Source organism: Pinus tabuliformis, chromosome 4_2 (assembly GCF_031772625.1).
Source record: "Pinus tabuliformis cultivar Carrire ecotype Pingquan chromosome 4_2, CPIR1, whole genome shotgun sequence".
Lineage (NCBI taxonomy): Eukaryota > Viridiplantae > Streptophyta > Pinopsida > Pinales > Pinaceae > Pinus > Pinus tabuliformis.
In genome coordinates, this window is record NC_142304.1 from 947,683,242 (window position 1) to 947,707,169 (window position 23,928).

The 23,928-nt window shown below is 38.1% G+C and overlaps 1 pseudogene; it reads right to left on the bottom strand.

Moving 5' to 3' along the window:
- Positions 1 to 6,157: 6,157 nt before the first annotated feature.
- Positions 6,158 to 8,315, bottom strand: LOC149172797 (phenylalanine aminomutase (L-beta-phenylalanine forming) pseudogene; annotated as a pseudogene).
- Between the last annotated feature and the right edge of the window lie 15,613 nt (positions 8,316 to 23,928).

Below are 23,928 nucleotides of genomic sequence, written 5' to 3' on the forward strand. Positions count from 1 at the left end.
AGGAAATTGCAAATTTTGATTTGGAAACATACCTTGAGGTGCTGGCCTTGGCTGCCATGGTCTCTTTGTGCCCATGTAATACACGTTTTCCATCTCTGCATTAGCTGCCATATTACAGTTCTGCAAAACCTTAACTTTAGTACAGTTAAACATATCATGATGTTCAATACAGAAAGCACAAACTTGGATGTTTTCTAGTGGGCAGTCTTTTAATGCATGTTTCTTCTGGCATTTTGGGCAGAAGATAGCCATTATCCGATCTTCATGTTCTTGTTTCTTCTTAGCTTTTAAAGTGTCAATTTGGTTCCCTAGAGTGCTTAACAGATCTGTTTTAAACTCTTCTAGCAGATTCCCTATTTCAGCCCTTGTGACACTTGCGGAGGCAGATTTTGTGACTTTGGATGACAGGGTTCTTTTTCCCATTTTAGCTTTGCTCCTTGAATAATTTTCGCACAACTCAGCGATTTCTTCAAAGGGTAAGGTGGAAATGTCACCTTTTCCCATCAAGTTAAGATCATCCATGTATTCCTCTCTGGTACCTTTCAAGAATATTGTGCGGATCAGATCAAGAGGCATAGCTCGGTGTTTGGATTTTTGTAAGTTGTAGACAAACCGTTCTAAGTATTCCTCTAAGGTTTCATCCTCTTGCTGGCTCATTCTAAAGATATCATCTTTAGAATCTTTGGATCTACAATAAGGTTGATATTTCCTTAGAAATATTCTTCTCATGCCATCCCAATCAACTATAGCATGCTCACCAAGCCTCGTGAACCATATTAAGGTTGATGCCTTTAATGTCGTTGGGAAGAGTCTAAGCCTATGGGCATCATCTGTATAGCCATATGTTCGACATACAATATCAAACTCAAACAAGAATGAGTCTGGATCTTCCGAAGCCATACCATAGAAGTTTGGTAGCATGGATGGAGGTATGTTTTTCATTTTGATCTCATCATATTCTTGTGGTTCATGTATAGGAAACTTAAAAGTTGACTCTTCTTCATCTCTCTATCCGTGATTTGGTACTGATCTAGCTCCTTCCTCAGCCATTCTAATAGGTCTCTCTATGTCAGTGTCACTTGTTTGAAAGAGGAGATTAAAGAAATATTGGCCGGTCACTGTGCTACTTTCTCCTTGTGTGGAAGATATGGGAAAGTGCTTATTCTGCGATTTATGTGTTAATAAAGTTTTCCTTTCGATGAGAGTAAGTCCTTGTCCTGACTTTTGCTTTTCTTCTAATGCTTGGATGACTTCCTCACCTGGTGTTGTATTCCCTAAAGAGTCTGCTCCTGATGATGATGGGTTAGTTTTTAGATGGTGGGGGGTTTTTACGAATCTACCCTGACTGTCTCTAACTCTAGGCATAAATGAACATGATTTCTAACTGTGTTTTTGCTTATTTTTGTTTATTGATTTTTTTTTCTTTTTAAATCATTTAAGTACGCCTCCCTAGCAACGGCGCCAAATTGTAGTGTCCTATCTAGGGTGCTAGACTAGGCTATATGTATTATCAACCAGGATGCGTAGACTTAGAGGTATGCGTCTAAAGTATATAGACATAAAGGATTATTAGCTAAGTGGTTATGATGGTAGGTCACAGGACTTCTTTACGGAAGATTGATGTATGTTACCTATCACCCAAACACTTAGGTCACTCAGTTAATCTACTTAATTACAACACTGTCACTCAATGCATTTACCAAATTAAAACACTGTGTATCACTTCAAGATTTCAATCTCCTTACAGAGAAACTATGCATAAAACCCCTGTTCAGCAAATACTCAGCATTCACTAATATTCATGCAAGATAAAGACATATGGAAATCATAAACATACTTTGAAATGAAATCAGAGTTCATGACATTGCTTTAAAAGACAACAAAGGATCGAATCCCTTACAGGATACGATTCACGATCTCAGTGATGAACTGTTCAAGCACTATCATAAACATAAACCATACGCATTCTATTGAAATCAACAACCAATTCTAATTACTGTGCAGATCATTCAATACCCTAAGTTGCGAATAAAAAGGAAATTACTGTATACCAGTTTAATGCAGGGCCCGTCCGCGTTCCAGAGGTATACTGGATTGTGATCAACCGATTATAAAATCAACACAACAAGACAAATATCGTGACTGCAACTGTGTTCTTGATATTAAGTTCAAACTTTGTTTTCAAACGATAAAATGATAACCAACCAACTACTACACAGAACTGTCTTTACATATGTTTTTACAAACCTTACATTTCGAAAACGAATGTACATTCATGATGTGGTTGTTGCCGCTTTTATCATGTCGAGATTTTTAAAATGTTTCTATCTTAAACTGATTTCAAAAAGGAACAAAACTAAATCAATTTAGAATGCTTTGTTGTTGCTGCCTTTGTCGCCAACAACCAAACTTTGACCATCGTTGACCGCGCATGTAGGAGGGTCGATTCTGCTGTAGGATAGGTATTCGTCCATGCTTGGAAATTCTACTTTTCATCCCTACCCTTCGCTCTAGCCTAGCTGTCATGCCACATGTCAAACAATGAACCAATTACAGGATGTTGGAACTTCCTGTAGCCATTTTACCAAAAATTCCTAATTCTTTAACACAAAACTCCTAAATCAATTTTAATGCATTTTAATAACTATAGGACTATTAAATAATCAATTTTCAAGGGATCTAAGAGATATATGATGGAAAGAAGTAGGAAAATGATATGTTTTAGGAGGAAAAAGGAGGTCATGGGATGGTACCAACACTTATTCTACTTCAAACTCCCCGTCTGTAACGCCATTGTAGCTTGGGATCATCACAGGGCATCGATGACCCGAATATACAATCACGATAAGGATAACCCCCGAAACCTAGGGATAAATAACATTTGTTATTCTCCGTTGTGAATGAAAGCTCAGTTTTGCTTTGTGTCTGGGCCCTCTGATGACCCAAATATACAATCATGATAAGGATGACCCCTGAAACCTAAGGATAAATAGCATTTGTTAATCTCAGTTGTGAACGAAAGCTCCGGTGGCCTTCAGAGAAATTTGAAAATTCAAAATCCTCCAGCAAGTAAGGTCCCGTAACGATTAACAGATCTTCATCTACCATTGTTATTGCTAAGGCCATGTTGTCAATCCTAAAGCATTCCAATAAATGAACAAGAGAAGTCCTGGTTTATTTCAAGTCCTGGAAGAGAGGGATAGAAACTACCTTCTAAAATGTCTTCAGAAGTGAAGACTCAAACCAAATTGTAGAGAATCATGACACAACTTCTTTTGTACCCTAAAGTTCATTTGAAATCAAATTGTAGCCCGTCATTACGAGGGTCTTTAGCTACCCGAAATATTGTCTAAAACTGCTAATATAAACTATCATCACAGCCATAAGGTCTCTGATTCTATCAATGCATTTAACAAGAATGTAAATTTCTTTTTTTAGATATACAGGGGAAAAATAAGAGATCTAAAAAACAAATAAAGCACAGTTCCCAAAGCAGTTTCAACGAGGAATCGATATAAAGAGATAGCTACCAAGGTAGTATAAATGAAATCCATTTCAGTAGAAAAAATATAGAGCATTTTGAAAAAGCGATCTATGGAAAGAGTTTCAATCTTTAAAGAGAAGCTTTGATTGGTTTTCATTACTCTTTTGCTTGACATTCCCCATAATTTAAGAAATCTTCAGATACATTTCCTCAAAACCAATCATTCTTTGGCAGAGAGAGAAAGATCTGAACTGTAAGTTGTGTTCCAGCTTGAACAACTTAAAATTGATATCACGGCATGCTGTCATGGGCTATCTATTATTTGGATTCATATGTTTCCATTAGCTATCAAGTATATTCACAGTGATGCACCACATAAATTCACCAAATAGAGCAAGATCATAACAATACATAACATACTAGAAATTGGGTGGGAGAAATCACCAAAACTTAAGTTGATAAACAGAAATCCTATAGTTCATCCCTTGATTGAATCCACATTCTTGGTACTTTTCACATCATTTCTGTTAGGCAGAAATTTAGCCCTAGGCAACATTCTAAACAACATTCATGATAATTGGACAAAAAGAAAGTATCTAGAAAATGACATAGAACTAGGAGTGAGTTCATCAAAGCATGCAAACAGAACCACTAATAAAACTTTGTTAGCAGCGAAAACTACCTGGATCAATCCCATTTGTGTTAGGGGCATCAAGGGGAGCCAATATGGTCACATGTTTTATTACCACATTCTTGCAAGATAGTATGTAGGAGAAATGTTGTGAATAAGAACAACATCTATTCCAATGTATTCTTATTGCAAACAAATACAAATCAACACAAAACTTGCTTAACTATCACACTCAATTTTTTTTTTATTAATTATCAACCTGCAATAGACTGGATGTATGTTCCAGAATGGCAAGTTAAGGAATGTAACATTCAAGAATTAAGATTCAAAATTGAAGACTAGTTAGATTACAAAAGTTCTCAGGCAATGATTTTATTGGAGTGTATGACAAATCCAAACCTTTAAGTGACAGGATACCACAGAGGTTGTCAGGAAAACCAGCAAGCTTGGAGAAGTTATACAAGTTGAGAAACTGAAGCTATTGAAGTTGCTTCAAGGTTGGCAATCCTTTAATTGGAGTGGATGACAAATCCAAAACCTGAAGAGACGGGGTATTGTTGAACAATTCTTCTGGAATCTTTTCCAAATGAATATTGGAGGCCAAAACCAAACTCCTCAGTTCTGAACATCTCAAATCATTTGGCAGATCACGAATAGCATTATAACCCACTGATATTCATCTGCAATCCCTGGAAACTTTGTCAGTCGGAAAGCTTTGCAACTGTTGACCTGCTGCAAATAAGCATGTTTCCTCCTTTTGGCTATGTCAATTGCCATGTCACGAAAAGCTTCATGAATCTTTAAATACTTGACACTGTGATAGTCATCATCAACAATATACCCCACACGCTCCACCAAGCACCTTCTTACCAGTTCATCAATGCATTTCCGCCAAGCATCCGTAAAATAAGATGTCCCTGGCTTGTTGAGGAAGGCTTCTGCGTCCCACATCTGCACCAGCGTCTCCACAACAATTTCTTCATCTTCCAGAAATGCTGCACAATTTAGAAAAAAAAATCTTTAGATGGAATTCTGACAATTCATTGCAAGTCCATCTTAACACCTGATAAAGCTCTGCGTCAATGGCCCTGAGATTTGTTGGGACGGAAGCATCCCTCTTTCTCATCGAATTTAAAGCATGGCTCCACTCATACTCATTCTTTTTAAACCTCATCGCTCCAGCAACTGCATTTATGGCCAACGGCAAGCCTCTGCAATCCGAGGCAATTTCTCTCGCTCTCGCCTCTACAATACCATTCTCTTACCCACACCCCCTTTACCATCTAGACCGATTACACGAGCTTCCCGACGAGCTCCCTCCAACCAACCCTGCAGCTTCTCCCGGGCAGATTTAATGCCCGCCCATACGAATCCGGAGTCAGGCACAGGTTGAAAGAGGCGCTGTGCTCTAGGAGCGGCTGAGGACACAATCGGCTCTGCATTTCCTGCCTGGCCTGGCCTTTCATGCCCCATTGCCAGATCCTCCCTCTCTGCCTCTCTATCTTCCAGCAGGTGGGAAAAAAATATTTTTCCATGAAAAAAAAAATTAAACCAACGGCTGAAAACACCCCAATCGTCTAACACAGAATCAATGGCTCAGGATCGCACACGTCACATTTTAGGGATGTCTTTCTCAGAGGGAACGCCTTACGGCGTAATTAATCAAACAAATTTTGAAAGTTATAAAATAAATAATATAATTATTATAATATTACATAAATTTTAAAATAAAAAATATATTAATTTAATATTAAAAAATTTAAAATAAATAAATAATTTTAAAATATTTACGCCGTAAGGCGTTCCCTCTGAGACGAACTCCCCTCCATACCACCGTGTCTCAACGTGGGCCGTTAAATGAATTGTTAGACGATTAAATCATCTCCAGCCATTAGATCATCGGTGAAAAACGTTCTGGTCAGTGAAGAGTCGTCGCCCTGACGTCTGAAGCGACACAGGTTAGTTTTGCATATCCTGCATCAAGTGTACAAGTTTCCTGTTTCTCAGGTTCACATTTTTAAAGAGTCGTGGACGGAATTCATTCATACTTTTGGTGTTTTATAGCTCGCTGTTGAAAGCTCCGACTGCCTTTTACAGTTGAAATTGCGGCAATGATCGATCGTTCGACTGGCAGAAACCTCGGCATGCGCGAGGGACTGAGATGGTATTTCATGCGATGCAGTGATTCGGCCATCAACAATTGCATCAAATACCTTCTGGGTGCCCTCTTGGGGCGTGTGGTATGTTCTCGGAATCATCATTATCACGTTGAGTTCCTCCCAGATAAATGCATACAGAGGAAAGAATTTAGAGCCATGGATTAACGTTCTGCAACAGGAGCCTTCCAGCATGTGACTGTTGGTGTGCTCCTCGGATGAAAGCACGATTGTTGTTATATCCTCTTCAAGGCGCTGCTTGAGGTGGGATTCGAACTCTGTTATCTGCTCTACAATTTTAATATCGTGGAATGTAACAATGGTGTCAAGAATTGTTTGTTTGAGGGCAGAGACAAGTGGGAGGGAAGGGTTGCAGGGGGATTCTAAATGTGTACACTGGAATACCCCTGACAACACTAATAAGCTGTTCTTTAATGGATTCCGAGAGATGGCATTCGTCTGAAGCGCTTGAGATGATTCCTAACACAATATTTAGAAGTATTTGTTCCAGTTGTCGCAGATCTATTGCCTGGCAGAGAGCGTATAAGTGCGATGCCAACATAAGTTTTAAGATATCCAGAGCTTCTTCAGTCTTCCTGGCAGATATGAGGACCAGAGAATTGATGTCCTGGTTGTGCTACTCGGTGCTGTGAATGTGGGTAGTGACTGGGTTAGCCAGGAATTGAAGCTCCGAACTATAAGCAGCCATGGCTATGTCGATTCCCTCGAAGCCATAGTCCAAGCTCAAGTCGGGACCCAGGGAAAGGTTGCCCGGGAGCCCATTGCTGTAGAATTCGATCATGAGCTCTGTGAACTGTGCAAAGATGAGTTTCCCCAGTCCAGCCAGAGATACACGAACATAATCCATGTAGAATCCCACTGCGCTGCCCTAGAAATTGGCGCTATGGACGGCCTTGCCGTTGACAGGGTCGATGATGGGATTGTCGTTGGCAGAGTTGATCTCTGTCTCAATTGTGGCCGTGGCTTCTCTTATGGTCTACACCAGAGGGGCCAGCCACTAGGGACTCGAACGCAAAGCATAGCGGTCCTGTTTGGGCTTTTTCAGAGAATTGATGCTGTAATACTCTCTTGAAAGCTCCTGGAAGGGGCTGTCTCTGAGAAGCCATTCAAGAAGTGCCGCAGACTCTCTTTGGCCGGGGTGCGGCTTCATCTCGTGGATCAGCGAATGCGCGAATTCTTCCCGCCCGAAGATGACTTCGCAGAACATTCCACAGAGCATTTCCACGAGCAAGAGCAGAACATTGGCATCATACATGACGGTGGCAGCGAGGGCAGTGGCAAACGAAGTGCCATTGACAAGAGCCAAGCCCTCTTTGGCCTGGAGCTTGAAGGGCTGCAGACCTGGTTTCACCAGAGCCTCTGGTGCAAGCACTTCTTTTTCTTCACCATGAGCCCCAATTCGAGCCCTGACTTGGGGATTCCCAATTAGCAGACCTGCTATGTAGGCCAAGGGAATTAGGTCACCTAAAGCGCTTACAGAGCCTCGCAAGGGGCATTTGGGCGTGATATGAGAATTGATAAGTTGTTGTAGCGCTTCCACGATCGCCCATCGAATCCCAGAGCAGCCATAGATGAAGCTACTCATTCTCAGAAACATGGCGCATCGAGTGGTGATGGGGGAGAGCTCCCCCGGTGACGAAGAAGGGCCGGTGAATACTCCAGCTAGCAGACATCGAATTAGGGTTTCTTGCAACTCACTCAGTTGGTTGGTCCTCTTGCTTGAACAGGTGCCGAATCTAGTGGTCATGCCATAGATATCAGCTCCTCCTTTCGCTTTCTCTTGCACCCACAACGAACACCTCTCAGCCCGTTCTCTGCAATTCCCGGCATGATTATCTAGTGTCACTTTCACTTGGGGCCTCCGGCCCAGGGCTGTGACATGGGCAACGCTGATGCGGGAGCCATCGACATTGATGCAGTTGGTTTCGTTGAACGTCTTGATAAGAAGGATGATGTCCTCCACGTGACAAGAACGAGAACGGGCAGTTATACAACTGTTACTATTTAATTGGAAGTACTCCATTGCAGACTAGCTCAAAGATTACAGACTGACGCAAAATTCAGAATCCTGAAAGCATACCATGGAATTCTCACAGACAGCACCATGGCTTTATAACCATCATGGTGCTGTTAATTGCACCAAGATACACAAAATTCAAATTGTATCCCATGGATTAGGGAACCCAGCCATGGTTGGAAAATCGAATTAATTTTATTATTCAAAATATTATTATTATTATTTTTAATATTAGTATTACGTTTTCATTTTCGACTTATATCAACTATATTTACATTTATTAATATAATCATTTTAATAAATTTATTTAAATTTAGAGTTACTAAGTTTTTTAAATCTACATTTTTTATTATGCAAATTTTTATTGAATGTGAAACTTGAAGAAATGTTTCTATCTCTAGGTATTTGATTTCTCTTAACAAATAGTAAATTAAAAATTAAAATGAATTTATGTTGGTTGATAATAATACTTACGCCGTAAGGCATTCCCTCTGAGAAAGACATCCCTAAAATGTGACGTGTGCAATCCTGAGCCATTGATTCTGTGTGTTAGATGATTTGGGTGTTTTCTGCCGTTCGTTTAATCTGTTTTTTTCATAGAAAAATGGTTTTTTTCCCATGGTAATGGGCCATGAAAGGCCAGGCCTGCGATGAGACTCTTCTGCTGGCCATGAGAGTCTTCGCAGAGACTGCCTGCTGGCGATGAGACTCTTCGCAGAGACTGCCTACTGGCGATGAGACTTTCTACTGGCCATGAGACTATTCGCAGAGACTCTTCATGTCTTTCTTCCATGCATGCGTAGCCTTGTGCTGTTATATCTTTGCAGAGACTCGTTTGCTTCACACATGGGATTTCTCCCCAGGAATACTTCAAGGCTGCCCACCTTGCATTTTCAGGTACTTTCCTAGGGAAATCACTGTAAGTCAATTACTCTTTGTACCTATATTGTTAATGTTGTGGTTGTGTTATGTTTTGTATTTGAAGCGTTTGTGGAAAATCAGATGCATTGTTTTTTCTTATTCCCACCTGCCTCGCGAATCGCACGTTCCTTCGGCCTATCCATGTCCATAGCAACCCTGTGCGCATGGAAAGAAATGACATGACTTGAGTTTGACAGAAACTTGGCCTGCTGTTTGAATCTTTCAAATCACGTTGTCGATTTTTCACGCTGTAAAGCTCGTGGGCTATTTGTGTATTTTCCTGCGCTGTGCTTGTCAATAGGAAACATCTCTGTGTTTTTTGCTAGCTGTGACACTTTGATCTGCTTTCAACAATACCCACAGAGAGTGCATACACCATCGCTTATGCTAAAGACAAAGGGATTGAAATGAAATACAAAACAAGGAAGCTTGATCACCCTTCTCATAGCTTCATGGCAGATGAGAAGCTGATTGTTAATCAGACTCTGATAGAATCTTAGACAATTAATGTCTAGCTTTACCACTATGACCGTTGTGAGTATTTAACCCCTATTTTAGGACTTTTATTAATAAGGTCAATATAATTCTTGGCTACAGTTTATATGCAGTTTTGCTTAGACAATTAGACAATTATTATTGACTAATTTTAGGCTTTTCTAAGCCATATGAGGTCAGAAGAGATTGCCTATTTCACTTCAAATGCCTAACTACGCATAGTAAATTTGCACAAAATCTGGGACCTGTACAAAGTTAAAACATACCTGGGGCTGATATTGGCACCTGGGAAACCGTGTCTGAAACCCTATGACAGACTATAAAACACTAACCCTTTACAAATCTGGTTCCTCTACAATGGCTAGGCTAGGGTTGCATTACAATTGAGAAACCCATACTTTTTGAGCTTTTGATTTTGATTTTGTGCTACAAAGATCAGGGCTCAAAAATAACTTTGTGAATATTAGGCACCGACGTTCTGAGCATGCCTTGTGAGGTTTGCAATGGCCACCCACTGTGGTTCATAATTACGAGGTTTTGTTGGACTTGGCTCAAGTTTGGTTGGACCTGAACCTTTGGACCAGCTCAACCGGTATGGACCAAATTCTTTCCTAAAAGTAACGCAAGAAAGGAAAAAACCTTAAAAAGGTCAAGAAATAACTTTAGAGCCTTCTAGGGTCGTCACTTCATGGCATGAACTTCGAAGCAGGTTTAACCTTATAGATGTTTAAATTTTCATTTTAAGTGTGGGCTCTAAGCTATGGATAACGTAATTTTGTTGTTGATACTTATCCATGTATCCTTTTTGAATTACCATTTTGTTTTTTTTTTTTTTCAGAAAGAAAATACTTCATGATTTATATTAAGAGCATATAAAAGTCCAGATACAAGCGAAGGCATAAGGCCTTTGATGCATAATATGCAGAGATCTGTTACTGTCATCGAATCAGCACCGCAAGAATCTCTGAGATAGAACAAAATATTGAGTGCATGGCACTACAGAATCTTCAGAAGGAAGGAACCATCAAGATCAAGATAATAAAAGTCTAAATTTAAACAAAAATGGCCCGAAGGATAGAGACATAAAATGCCAAGACGAAAATTAATCCACAGAAGGCATATATCCCGAGATTTTTATCAAAATGAAGTCAAGAGGTAGACAGGAATTCTGGAAAATATGGTCGTTCCTCCACTTCCAAAAGAACCAGCAGGTGATGATAAAAAGAGAATGCCAAGAGGGATGTTGCGCACTCCACCAGAGGAAGGCATCCTGAACAGAAGAAAAAGCTCTATGAGAAAATCCATAGTTTAAAGACATCACGTACCAGATTGAGGAGGAAGCGCCACATTGGAAGAACATATGTAGATTGGATTCAACATTGATGCGGCACATCTGACATTGGCTCGGCCCCTGCCAGCCTTTCCTTTGCAAGACCTCCCAAGAGAGATTTCTGTTTGAGAAAAGGAGCCAGGAGAAAAGAATCATCTTAAGCGGGCAGGAGGCTTTCCAAAAAATGGGAGGAAAGAAGGGCGAGGGAGGCGGCTGATCAATAGAGAGGGCTGCATATAAGTCTTTAACAGAAGTTAGAAGGGCATGCTTCTCTAGGGACCAGATGAGTTCATTAGCAGAGGCCGATTGCAATCTTCCTTTGCTAGAGAAACTGTTGACAGCCGAAACCCATAAGGGATGAAGAGAAGGGGGGATGGATAGTTCATCTGCGCTCTTCCAAACTGGGGCTTGAGAAATCCAAGACTGAATTAGCTTATTCCATTTAAAGAGACCTTTTGAAAGGAAGAAGAGGACCAAATCTGGAGAGATCAACGATTCCAAATTATGCAGCGTTGGGTCGAGGCCGATGAAGACACAAGAATCGAAAGAGAGAGTCCATTTTAGATTCCCTAAGAAGAAGGTTTGAAGCTTTCTGAAACTTTTCCAAATGATGGAGCCGGACCTGATTCCCAACGACTTCCTTCTGAACCAGAAGACCATATTCCGCCCCTTGAGATATTTTTGATTTATGATGCTGCTCCACTGGCTTTTACCATAGATACCTCTAATGAGCGATTTGCAGAGAAGAGCTTTCCCAAAAGAGGTCATATTCAGAAGGCCCCAACCGCCCTTCTTCTTCGGCTTTGATATTAAATCCATCTTTGCTAAGTGAATCTTCGTTTGGATAGAACGACCGCCCCATAAGAAGTTTGCTGCCAGAGAAGTCATCTTTTTTGAAATAGATGAAGGAAGAAGGAAAAGGTGCGCCCAATATACCGCCATTTGAGAGAGAACAACTTGAATCAAAAGTAGCCTGCCAACTAAGGAAAGGAAGCGCATCTCCCATCTAGAGATTTTGTTGTAAAAACAATCAATCAACCACTGCCAATCCCTGATGCGATATCCATTCGCTTTTAGATGGAAGCCCAGATATGAGAGCCCGTCTCCCATCAGTGCGATTTTTGTGCCAAACAGCTCAGCAACCCATTGAGCTAGGATTTATGTGTACGTATTTTCCAGGTTTCTTTATTAGGCAAAATGTTTGTTTTTTTAAAGTAGAAATATCATTTGTTTTTCAATTTTTTAAAGTAGAATTCAACTATATTGACTCTCCAAATTAGAATTTGGATTTTCTCCAAGAATAGGAGCTTGGTTTTCCATGTGAATCAACCTCGACTTTGCACCCCTTTTTCTTTTACAATTCCGTCTACGTGCAACCTTCATACCATTGTCCAGATTTCTTCTGAAGGCATCAGTTTGAAGGGAAAGGCTAATTGGTGGAAATATGATACTGTGTGCTTAGACCGGCTTAGAATTTACATTCTTTATATGATGTTGTCCTCATAGTATTCAATTACGGGTCCAAGAGAGCCACAGTGAAGGGTACCTATGAACATATTTACTACTTCCATCAAATCATATATCAAACCATATTGGTTCTTGGTCCCTCATGTCAAACTCATATATGGTGTTTTCAGCACCTCTTGTCACAATCACATTTGAGATTCAATCCCTCTTATCATCACTAAAAACTGAGTTAGCGATGAATTTTTTTCTTCAAAATGGAATTCAATCATCATAAGCATAGTTGGGTAAGCCTTGGTAAATCGAACTCATCAACTTCAGCTATGAATATCTCGCCCTATGATCCAAATTGGCTAGGAACCTAAATAGGCACTGCTTAAGCCCCTCCATAGTCTAAACTTTATAGGCGTTGCTTAAACCCCTGCATAGTCTAAACTTTATAGTAAAGACCAGGCCGTTTGAATGTGGACTAAACCAGGGATGATTTACCTAGCCAAATGTGGTGTAGTTAAGGAATGGCCCCTATTATCCCATTTGAATTAACTAGTAGAGAGAAAACTAATCAACTTCAGTTGTGAATATTTCACCGTAGGATCCAAATTGGCTAAGCACCAAAATAGGCCCTGCTTAAACCCTTGCACAGTCTAAAACTTCATACTAAATATCAGGCCTTTTGAATTTGGAATGAATCAGGGATGGTTTATCTTGCCAAATGTCCCTGTTATCCCATTTCAATGAACTAGGTAGAGAGAAAGGTTGCCTCTTCCGTGGTGATGTCCACAATGTTGCAAGTCTTACTACTACAGTCGTATCTCCCAATTGGGATTTGGTTCCCCATTAATATTCTCCTTAATTCTATCAGAGGAGAATGCATCCAGGTTCCATGAGGGGGATATGATGCCAATGCAAGATTCTTTTGTCCGCCTCTAGAGGCCTATTTTTTCACGTCAATCCAAATCCACATTTTTTTGTACCTTGACTGATCATACCTACGAAGAAAAAACTTCCATATGAAGGAGAGGGAAAGGAATCCTTTCATTGATTTGCAAGTTTTTTGAATGAATATTTTGTATTTAAGGAAATGATATTAATCTGGGTAACTCACCTTTTAGATGGCAGATTTCAGAATACTTTGGACTCAACCCTAATTTCTATTTATCTTATTCCTAGAATATTTCAGGTTTATCTGATTTCCAGAATATTTTAGAATCTATAATCAAATTAAATTAAATTTGTGAATAATCTTGTCAGTCAACAAGGTAAAGTCAGAACAATGGCTTATGATGTCATAGTCACAAGATTCAGCTATGTTGACCCTTGTTGTTTTGAAATTCAGTGGCAATGCAAAATTCTGCAAAAATTCCCTATTATAATTCTGTACATAATTTCAAGATCAGTGTCTAGATTTCTTCTTAAAGCATCATTTTGAAGAAGAGGAAGACTAATTGGTGGAAAGGTGTTGCTTTCTGCTTGGACCTGCTTAGATTTCACATTCTTTATATGATGTTGGTGTGCATTCATGAGCAAGACAACATTATTCTGGGCATATCCAACATGCTTTTCATTTTTGACTCCATTCTCCAATGTATTAGGCAGGTTTTCTCCAAGAACAGTGAATTGTTTGTCTACGAGAGCCTGGCTAGCCTCTTTACTCGCTTTTCTTTGTATTAGTGGCATAAGATGAGTTTTCATGAGGTGGAGGCTTTGGTTTTAATCCTTTCTGCAAGAAATTACTTTCTCCCGTCATTTTTGAATAAAATGAGAAAAATGAAAGTCCTCATAGTATTCAATTACAGGTCCATGAGAGCCATAGTGAAGCGTACCTATGAACATATTTACTACTGCCATCAAATCATATATCAAACCGAATTGGTTCTCGGTCCCTCCTGTCAAAATCGTATATGGCTTTCTTAGCACCTCTTGTCACAGTCACGTTTGAGGTTCAATCCCTCTTATCACCACTAAAAACTGAGTAAACAATGAATTTTTTTCTTCAAAATGGAATTCAATCATCATAAGCATCGTTGGGTAAGCCTTGGAAAATCAAAGTCATCAACTTCAGTTGTGAATATCTCGCCCTATGATCCAAATTGGCCAGGCACTAAACCCCTGCATAGTCTAAACTTTATAGTAAAGGTCATGCTATTTGAATGTGGACTGAACCAAGGATGATTTACCTAGCCAAATGTGTTGTAGTTAAGGAATACCTCCTGTTATCCCATTTGAATTACGAGTAGAGAGAAAACCCATCAACTTCAGCTGTGAATATTTCTTGAACGAAGATTTTGTATTTAAGGAAATGATATTAATCTGGGTAACTCATTTTTTTAGAGGGTAGATTTCTGAATGTTTTGGACACAACCATAATTTCTATTTATCTTATTCCTAGAATATTTCAAGATTTATCTGATTTCCAGAATATTTTAGAATCTATAATCAAATTAAATTAAATTTGTGAATAATCTTGTTAGTCAACGAGGTAAAGTCAGAACAATGGCTTGTGATATTATAGTCACAAGATTCAGCTATATTGACCCTTGTTGTTCTGAAATTCAGTGGCAATGCAAATTTCCGCAAAAATTCTCTATTATAATTCTGTACATCTGCAATCTCCAAATCGATGTCCAAATTTCTTCTTAAAGCATCATTTTGAAGAAGGGGAAGAATAATTGGTGGAAAGGTGTTGCTTTCTGCTTGGACCTGCTTAGCTTTCACATTCTTTATATGATATTGGTGTGCATTCATGAGCAAGAAAACATTATTCTGGGCATATCTGACGTTCTTTTAATTTTTGACTCCATTCTCTAATGTAGTAGGCATATTTTCTCCAAGAACAGTGACTTGGCTGTCTCCGAGAGCCTCGCTAACCTTTGTACCCGCTTTTCTTTTATGATTCTGTCCATCTGCGATCTCTAGACCAATGTTTAGATTTTGGCTCAAACCATCAGTTTCAATAAGAGTGCGAGTAATTGGCAGAAAGATGTTGTTGCCTTTCTGGACCTCCTTAGCTTCCATATTCTTCATCTGATGTTGAAATGTGTTTACTGGCAAGACATCATTATTCTGGTCATAATACATATTCAACTTGCTTTTCGTTTGTAACCCTACTTTCCAAAGTAGCATGCAAATTTTCGCCAAGAACAGTAACTTGGTTGTCTGTGGGAGGCTCGCTAGCCTCTGTATCCTGTTTCCTTTTACAAATATGTCCATTTGCATACTCCAGACCAATTTTCATATTTTGGCTCAAACCATCAGTTTGTTTAGCATTCATAAAAAAGATAGCATTATTTTGGCCATATCTGACTTGATTTTTGTTTCTAACACAGTTTTTAGAGTCCATAACATCAACTAGGTTCTGATTTGCTAACTAGGGCTCTTTAATCTCAGAGTCTTTCACTGACTCATTAGTTGAACTTTTAGAAGCTGGTTGGGATAATTAATTTCAATTCTTCTCTGAATGTATGACATAATGTAATAAGGATAACCACAAAAACCTGTGTTTTATTATTATATCTTATAATCCTTGGAAAATCAAAGTCATCAACTTCAGTTGTGAATATCTCACCCTATGATCCAAATTGGCTAGGCACCTAAATAGGCACTACTTAAACCCCTGCATAGTCTAAACTTTATAGTAAAGATCAGGCCGTTTAAATGTGGACTGAACTAGGGATGATTTACCTAGCCAACTGTGTCGCAGTTAAGGAATGCCCCCTGTTGTCCCATTTGAATTAACTAGTAGAGAGAAAACCCATCAACTTCAGCTATGAATATTTCGCCGTAGGATCCAAATTGGCTAAGAACCACAATAGGCCCTACTTAAACCCCTGCATAGTCTAAAACTTCATACTAAAGATCAAACCTTTTGAATTTGGACTGAATCAGGGATGGTTTATCTTGCCAAATATGCTGTTGTTAAGGAATGTCCATGTTATCCCATTTCAATGAACTAGGTAGAGAGAAAGGTTTCCTCTTCCATGGTGATGTCCACAATGTTGCAAGTCTTACTAGTACAATGGTATCTCCCAATTGGGATTTGGTTCCCCATTAATATTCTCCTTAATTCTATCAGAGGAGAATGCATCCAAGTTCCATGAGGGGGATATGATGGCAGTGCAAGATTCTTCTGTTAGCCTCTAGAGGCCTATTTTTTCACCTCAGTCCAAATCCACATTTTTTTGTACCTTGATTGATCAGACCTATGAAGAACAAATCTTCCATCTGAAGGAGAGGAAAAGGAATTGTTTCACTGATTTGAGATGATATTAATCTAGGTAACTCATTTTTTTAGATGGCAGATTTCAGAATATTTTGGACTCAACCATAATTTCTATTTATCTTATTCCGAGAGTATTTCAGGATTTATCTGATTTCCAGAATATTTTAGAATCTATAATCAAATCAAATTTAATTTAATTTGTGAATAATCTTGTTAGTCAACGAGGTAAAGTGAGAACAATGGCTTGTGATATCATAGTCACAAGATTCAGCTATATTAACACTTGTTGTACTTAAATTCGGTGGCAATGCAAAATTCCGCAAAAATTCCCTATTATAATTTTGTACATCTGCGATCTCTAGATCAATGGCCAGATTTCTTCTTAAAGCATCATTTGGAAGAAGGGGAAGATCAATTGGTGGAAAGGTGTTTCTTTCTACTTGGACATGCTTAGATTTCACATTCTTTATATGATGTTGGTGTGCATTCATGAGCAAGACAACATTATTCTGGGCATATCTGACATGCTGTTTATTTTTGACTCCATTATCCAATGTAGTAGGCAAATTTTCTCCAAGAATAGTGACTTGGTTGTCTGCGAGAGCTTGGCTAGCCTTTGTACCTGCTTTTCTTTTATGATTCTGTCCATCTGCGATTTCCGACTTGATTTCCATTTGTAACCCTACTTTCTAAAGTGGCATGCAAATTTTCACCAAGAACAGTAACTTGGTTGTCTGTGGGAGACTGGCTAGCCTTTGTACCTTGTTTTGTTTACAACTCTTACCATCTGCATACTCCAGACCAATGACACCCTAAATAGCTCAGATGCTTTATTATCAAAGCCCAATATATTCATCATGTCAAAAAATTTGCCAGCATCATCAACAGTATGAGGAAACACAAAAAAAATGTTAACCATCTCTGCATCTTATTTAGATTTTCCCATTTTTCCCATTCCCGTGTCATGATTGTTCCTCAATTTATGACTTACGGCGTTTCCTTTGCAACATCTGGTACAAATGCTAGTAATTTGTATTTTCAAAAAATATTTATTAATAATTAATTTATATATAAGTATGTATTAAGTAACAAAATTGTATATTAAATTTGTTTAAAATTTAAAAGATATTACAAATTCATATACATATATTAAAAGATTTCAAAATTCATCTCATTATGTGAGATGGACAATCCGGAGAAAATTTAAATTGATATTACAAATTCGTAAATTAATCAAACAAATTTTGAAAGTTATAAATTAAATAATATAATTATTATAATATTACATTATTTTAAATATATATATATATATATATATATATATATATATATATATATATTAATTTAATATTAAAAATTGAAAATATTAATTTGTATTTTTAAAAAATATTTATTAATAATTAATATATATATATATATATGTGTGTGTGGGGGCATGTATGAAATTCCAAAATTGTATATTAAATTTGCTTAAAATTCAAAATAAAATAGAAAGAAAATGGCCAAAGTCATAGTTGTTAAAAAAAAATGTTTTAAATATATATTATTCAATTATATTTAATTAATATATTATGGAATTTTTTTCCAAATGGAAAATTAATTGTATGGAATTAAATTCTAATTCGAACTACTATGATTGAAATGAGACTCACACATCTTACAGTCTAATCCGAAACAAAACTATGAAAGCCAGAAAATCACTGACATGATTTACTCAATTGAAATGAAATCCCATTATCCCCTATACGTTCGGAGAAGAAAACCTCTGCCGTAAACAAACGAGAAAGAAAAGAAAAGAGGGAAAGAAGTAGGTTAACGTTCATGCTGATTTTGGCGGTCTGTCACCATCTCGAACTATGGCATTAATTAAAATTAATGTTTGTTTAGTTGTCGGATATATTTGAGGGACAACTCAAACCTATGAGCAGCATTGTAAGATTAAAATAGTTATGTTTTCCTTTCCTATTAATAGGAACAGTGAGTCACAAGCCCAACAAGAAACATTTTTCCGAGGCCGAGAAGTTGCCCGAGGAAAGCTCTCTTTGGTTATGAGACTTTGGTTGCCATCTGACATAATATATCCCAATGCCTTTGGGGGTTTCCCATTTCGCAAAGTGTTCCTTCGATTGTTGGATGCTAACCACAAAATATACATTGTTCCTTCGACCAACAAAATTTCACTCCCTCTTTGTAACGGCCTAAATATAATATGCGACTGTCCTATAATAGTCCGACAATTGATAAATAAATGTAGACCGAATTGAAATCTCCCAATTGTAAGATGACATTTGTTTGCATTCAATATTCTGTATAAAATAGGAATGGCAATTTGCATCGTTGTTTACGTCCAACTCTTCTAAAGATCTCAAAGTGCGGATTTGACAACTGAGATCACCAGTGCGGCCCATCATGACTGCAACCACGGTTGAAAACCAGGCAGTAAGCAGCTAAGCAGTAAGCAACCACGGTTGAAAACAAGATGAAAAGCTAATGACATTACAATCTTATTATATTATTAGGCCCCCCTTCGCTAGGGACTGTGGTAAGGACTATAGCACTGTCTTACAGTCAAAGACTATGGTAAGGACTAGGGACTGTGGTAAGGACTATATCACTGTCTTACAGTCAAAGACTATGGTAAGGACTAGGGACTGTGGTAAGGACTATAGCACTGTCTTACAGTCAAAGACTATGGTAAGGACTATAGCACTGTTTTACCGTCAATGTCCCTTATTTTTTATTATTTTTCCAAATTATGTAATTTTAGCTAAAGTTTTAGCAAACTGCTCAATATTTTTGTTTTCTTGTAGATTCAAAATTCATTTTCTAATTAATAGGAATCTTATTTTTAAATTTAGATTAGTTGAGTGAGCATTGATTTGACATAATCTCTTTAAAGGGATTTATTTTTTATATTTTTAAGTGCCTAACAAATCATTTAAAAAAAAAAAAAAAACTAATTTTGTAGCCATTATGTATGTGAGTGCTCCTACACTAACATTTCACTTACCTACACTAACATTGACACATTGCTATGAGCAAGTCCTTATTAACATTGACACGTTGCTTGATAAAAATCGAATATTCTATTAATTGAGTGGCTCTCCAAGTGAGATACCTGGAGAGTCTTCAAGCACTTCACAATACACACAATATCTCAATCACGAGAACAACCTAATACATGTAGGCTTTCACACAATCATGGTGGTTTCAACCACTCCCTAGATAGTAGGATCTGAGATCTAAGATTAGAGTCTCAATCCTACCATTATCATAACAATAATCTAAGTTTAACTTTCTCCATTAATTCCAACACTCTTGCTTAATGGAGAAAGGGTACTGAACAATAACATATCCTTGCTGGTCTAGTCTCAGCTAGGCTTACAATTAAAACATGAAACAAGTTAGTAACAAAGGTTTTCATTTTTGTTTTCTTGCAGCAGAGCCCATACTTGTTCATTTTGAGTCGAGGCTTCATCATTTCTTTCCTCGCCATGATGTAGTGATATCTTTTCACCTCATTTCTTTCCCAGTGATGGAAAACTTGAATTCTTATTCTCACCCTTCTCAATATTATGACAGGCTAGATAGGAGAATTTTCCCTCTCACTATTTCTGGTGTCAACCATCTGAAAGTCAGCTATGATGTCTTCATCATTCATTGATGTAACGTCTTCGCACAGATAAATATTAATGAGATCATCACAATTTAAATTTAAATTTTCCCAACTTTGTCTTCTTCTGCCAGGCCTTTGCAATCAGCTTCATGTGGCTCATCCAATTGATCTTCAACACTTTGTTCCTCTTCACACCCTTATTGAAGATCAGCTCGTGAATCTTACACAACAGACTGTGCCTCTTGACTCTCATGGTTATCAACATAACCACATTGTTTTTCTGAAATTTCTTCTGACTCGAAGATCCAAATGCCCACATCAGAAAATCATCATCATTAGAATCTAAAATATCTAAAAATATAGAAACATTGTGAAATTACAGCTTATCTCGCTTCGAGATTCTTTTTCGACTCCACATGGTCCTCTAACGAGCTCCAACAACCCCGTTACCACACAGGTGGGAAACTTCTCCCTTTGGTAGTTATTCAACTATAAAACCTTGTAGATTATGGCTTTTGTGCCATGCAGGTCATAGTGCCTTCGGATCTGGCGACTAGCAACTAAACGACCTCTCACAAGCTGGAAATGGTATTAGTATCTAATTCTGATCCACATATTTCTGAAGATGGGTTCAAATCAGTGAAAAATTTCTCATTTTTTGTGGCATATAATAATTTAAAAGAAATTTTCCCAATTAGTTTTTAGATCTCCACAACCTCCACCTTCTAGGTTACTCAAAACAATAAAATTTCCAAGACAAATCTGCTGGTAGAAATAACTATCGTTATCGTCCAAATTCTTACTCCAGTGGTTCAAAGAGAATATGAAATTGAATTAAGTAAGGCCCACAATCACCACATCTTTAACCCTCTTTGACAGAATGTCCAAATGTTACCCAGTAGGGCAAAGGGAATTGAATTCAAATTTATATTCTTAAAAAGAAAATTATATAGCTAATGCTCACCAACTCAGTGAAGACTTCCCCTGAAATGACGCCACATTAACATTACTTGGATTGCTCATAATTTCTTCTCCCCGTGAATTGATGATTATAACTTTGATAGTATTAACTTTCGTTCAACAGGTTTTGAATATTATAATCATGAATTCTTAACGAACTATCTCAGGAAAACATGGGAAGGAGTTTATTGTGAGCGTCCTACGATGGGCATAGAGATTTCATTGAGAGCGCCCCTTGTAGCTGCGCCAACAATAGCCTCATGCTGTCAGCATACAATGAACAGAATTCGGCCTCCTCTATTCTGCCGGCCCACGCAGGTTTCTCCAACAACAAATTCATGGGGACGGGACTCTACGCAGCTCCAGTGCCCAACCTCTATGCATCCAACTCTGCTTCTCCACTTTGACCTCTACGCAGCCTACTCGATTTTGATCTCCACTGCAGTTGATCAAAGGATCTGAGCCTCCTACGAACTCTTCAAGCATGTGGCTAGATTAGCACAAAATTCAAACGGAATAAGTCGTTGCCTCGCAAAATTAAACTGTCCATGCTAGAAGCAATTCCAGTTACTCCACCGCAGAGTAGATCAACTCACTCACTCAAACTACACCTCCTAACGGTGACCTCCTCCAGGCGTTCGAGAGACAACGCCTCCAGCTCCTTATACGCACAGCTTACATGATGGCCACACCAGCCACGAATGCCACGAAGGGGTTAGTTTGTTGTTAGCACAAAAACACAACCTCAACTATGGCCTCCTACATGCCAGATCTCGTCGATCATGGAGACAGTCACCGTCAGAAACAAATTTTCCAAACACACAGTCTTCGGGCTTATACACCACGGTCTCACGAATATCTTCGCGACTGTACACTTGAAACATGCGACGCTTATGCACCTAAAACATGCGATGCTTTCACCTCAATCCTGCTCTCCACTTAGTTTACATGATTGACAACCTTGAACCTCTGATACCATGATAAAAATTGAATATTCTAATAATTGAGTGGCTCTCCATGTGAGATACCCGGAGAGTGCCCAATCACTCACAATACACACACTATCTCAATCAGGAGAAGAGACTAGTACATATATGATTTCACACAACCAGGGTGGTTTTAACCACTCCCTAGATAGTAGGATCTGAGATCTAAGATTAGAGTCTCAATCCTATCATCATCATAACAATAATCTAAGTTTAGCTCTCTCCATTAATTCCAACATTGCTATGAGCAAGTCCTTTAGGTAAGGAAGTGTGGGATGGGTGGTGAGAAAGAGAGGAGGAATTTCGTGAGTGAGTGTTGTCCTTACTAACATTGACACATTTCTATGAGAAAGTCCTTTACATAAGCAAGGATGGGATGCGTTGGGAGAAGGAGCAGAGGCACTTCGTTAGTGAGTGTTGTGACAAAAACATTGACACTAGCACTAAGACAAAAACTGCTAGTGCATATACCTCTTATTATTTTAATTTTTTTTAATCTTAAACTTTTACAGATTTAATTGTATGGGAGAACTAATGCATGTGGAAGAGGGGGTACATGCAAGAGAACCGGGTGTAGAGGGAAATTTCTACTGTAGACATCAAATTATTTTAACTTTAAGTAGAAAGTTACTATCTGATATTGAATGAAGTGTATTATTTTAAGTTTAACTAGAAAGCTGGTCTCCATGATTGAATGAAGTTTCTTTTGTGCAGGAAAATGAGTGTAAGGAACAAGGAACTGAAGCTTTCTTTTACAATACTCTACATCTCTGTATACATTGCCCCTGTGACACTTCTTGCACATATCTCAAAATACCACATATTAATCAACTAATTAGCAGTTTTGACTTATTAAAGTTTGGGATATGAGATTTTTAGTTTACATGCATATCAAGTACAAAATAAGGGTGGGTAATTAACACTCTCCACATCCACCTTTGGGGCAACTGCATGGGGAAACATTTCTCCATGTCCCCGTTAAGGGGAAATGCATGGTAAACATTTCCCCACACCCCCATTTGGAGGAAATGCATGGGTAAACAACAATCTTGGAATCTCTAATTTTTTCAATGATGTGATAAGATATCAGGACTTCACCTCTTACTAATTTTTCTTACTTTTTTTCTTTTTTATGCGAATTTTCTCCAATTTTGAAAAAATGAATATATTTTGTATTGTTTAATGTTTACTACAATTTGCCAATTTCTTTGCGAATGTTTTCAAGAAGATATTTTTTGTACCCTCACTGATTTTTTCAACACTAAGAAACATTTTCCCAATGTGGGGGACATCTTACACCACAAGGGTGATGGGCACCACCATCCCCACAAGTAGAGGGATACCTAGGCCATTTCTCTAAATTGTTTCTGAATCTTTGAGAATGGTTCCAACCACATCAAATTTCATATGAAGAAAGTAAAATTTCATATCTCATTTAGAATTTAGCCAGCAAATAGATTTTAGTATTTTAGGATTTGGGGGTATTATAATATTTCCATTGGATTCCGTACTGATAAATTTGCATGATATGAGTTGTTATTGTTGGGATTTTGTCATTATTATTTATATTTTTACTATTTTAGAGATAGGAAGCCCTATGCTAGGGACCTTGACATCCCACTATCCCT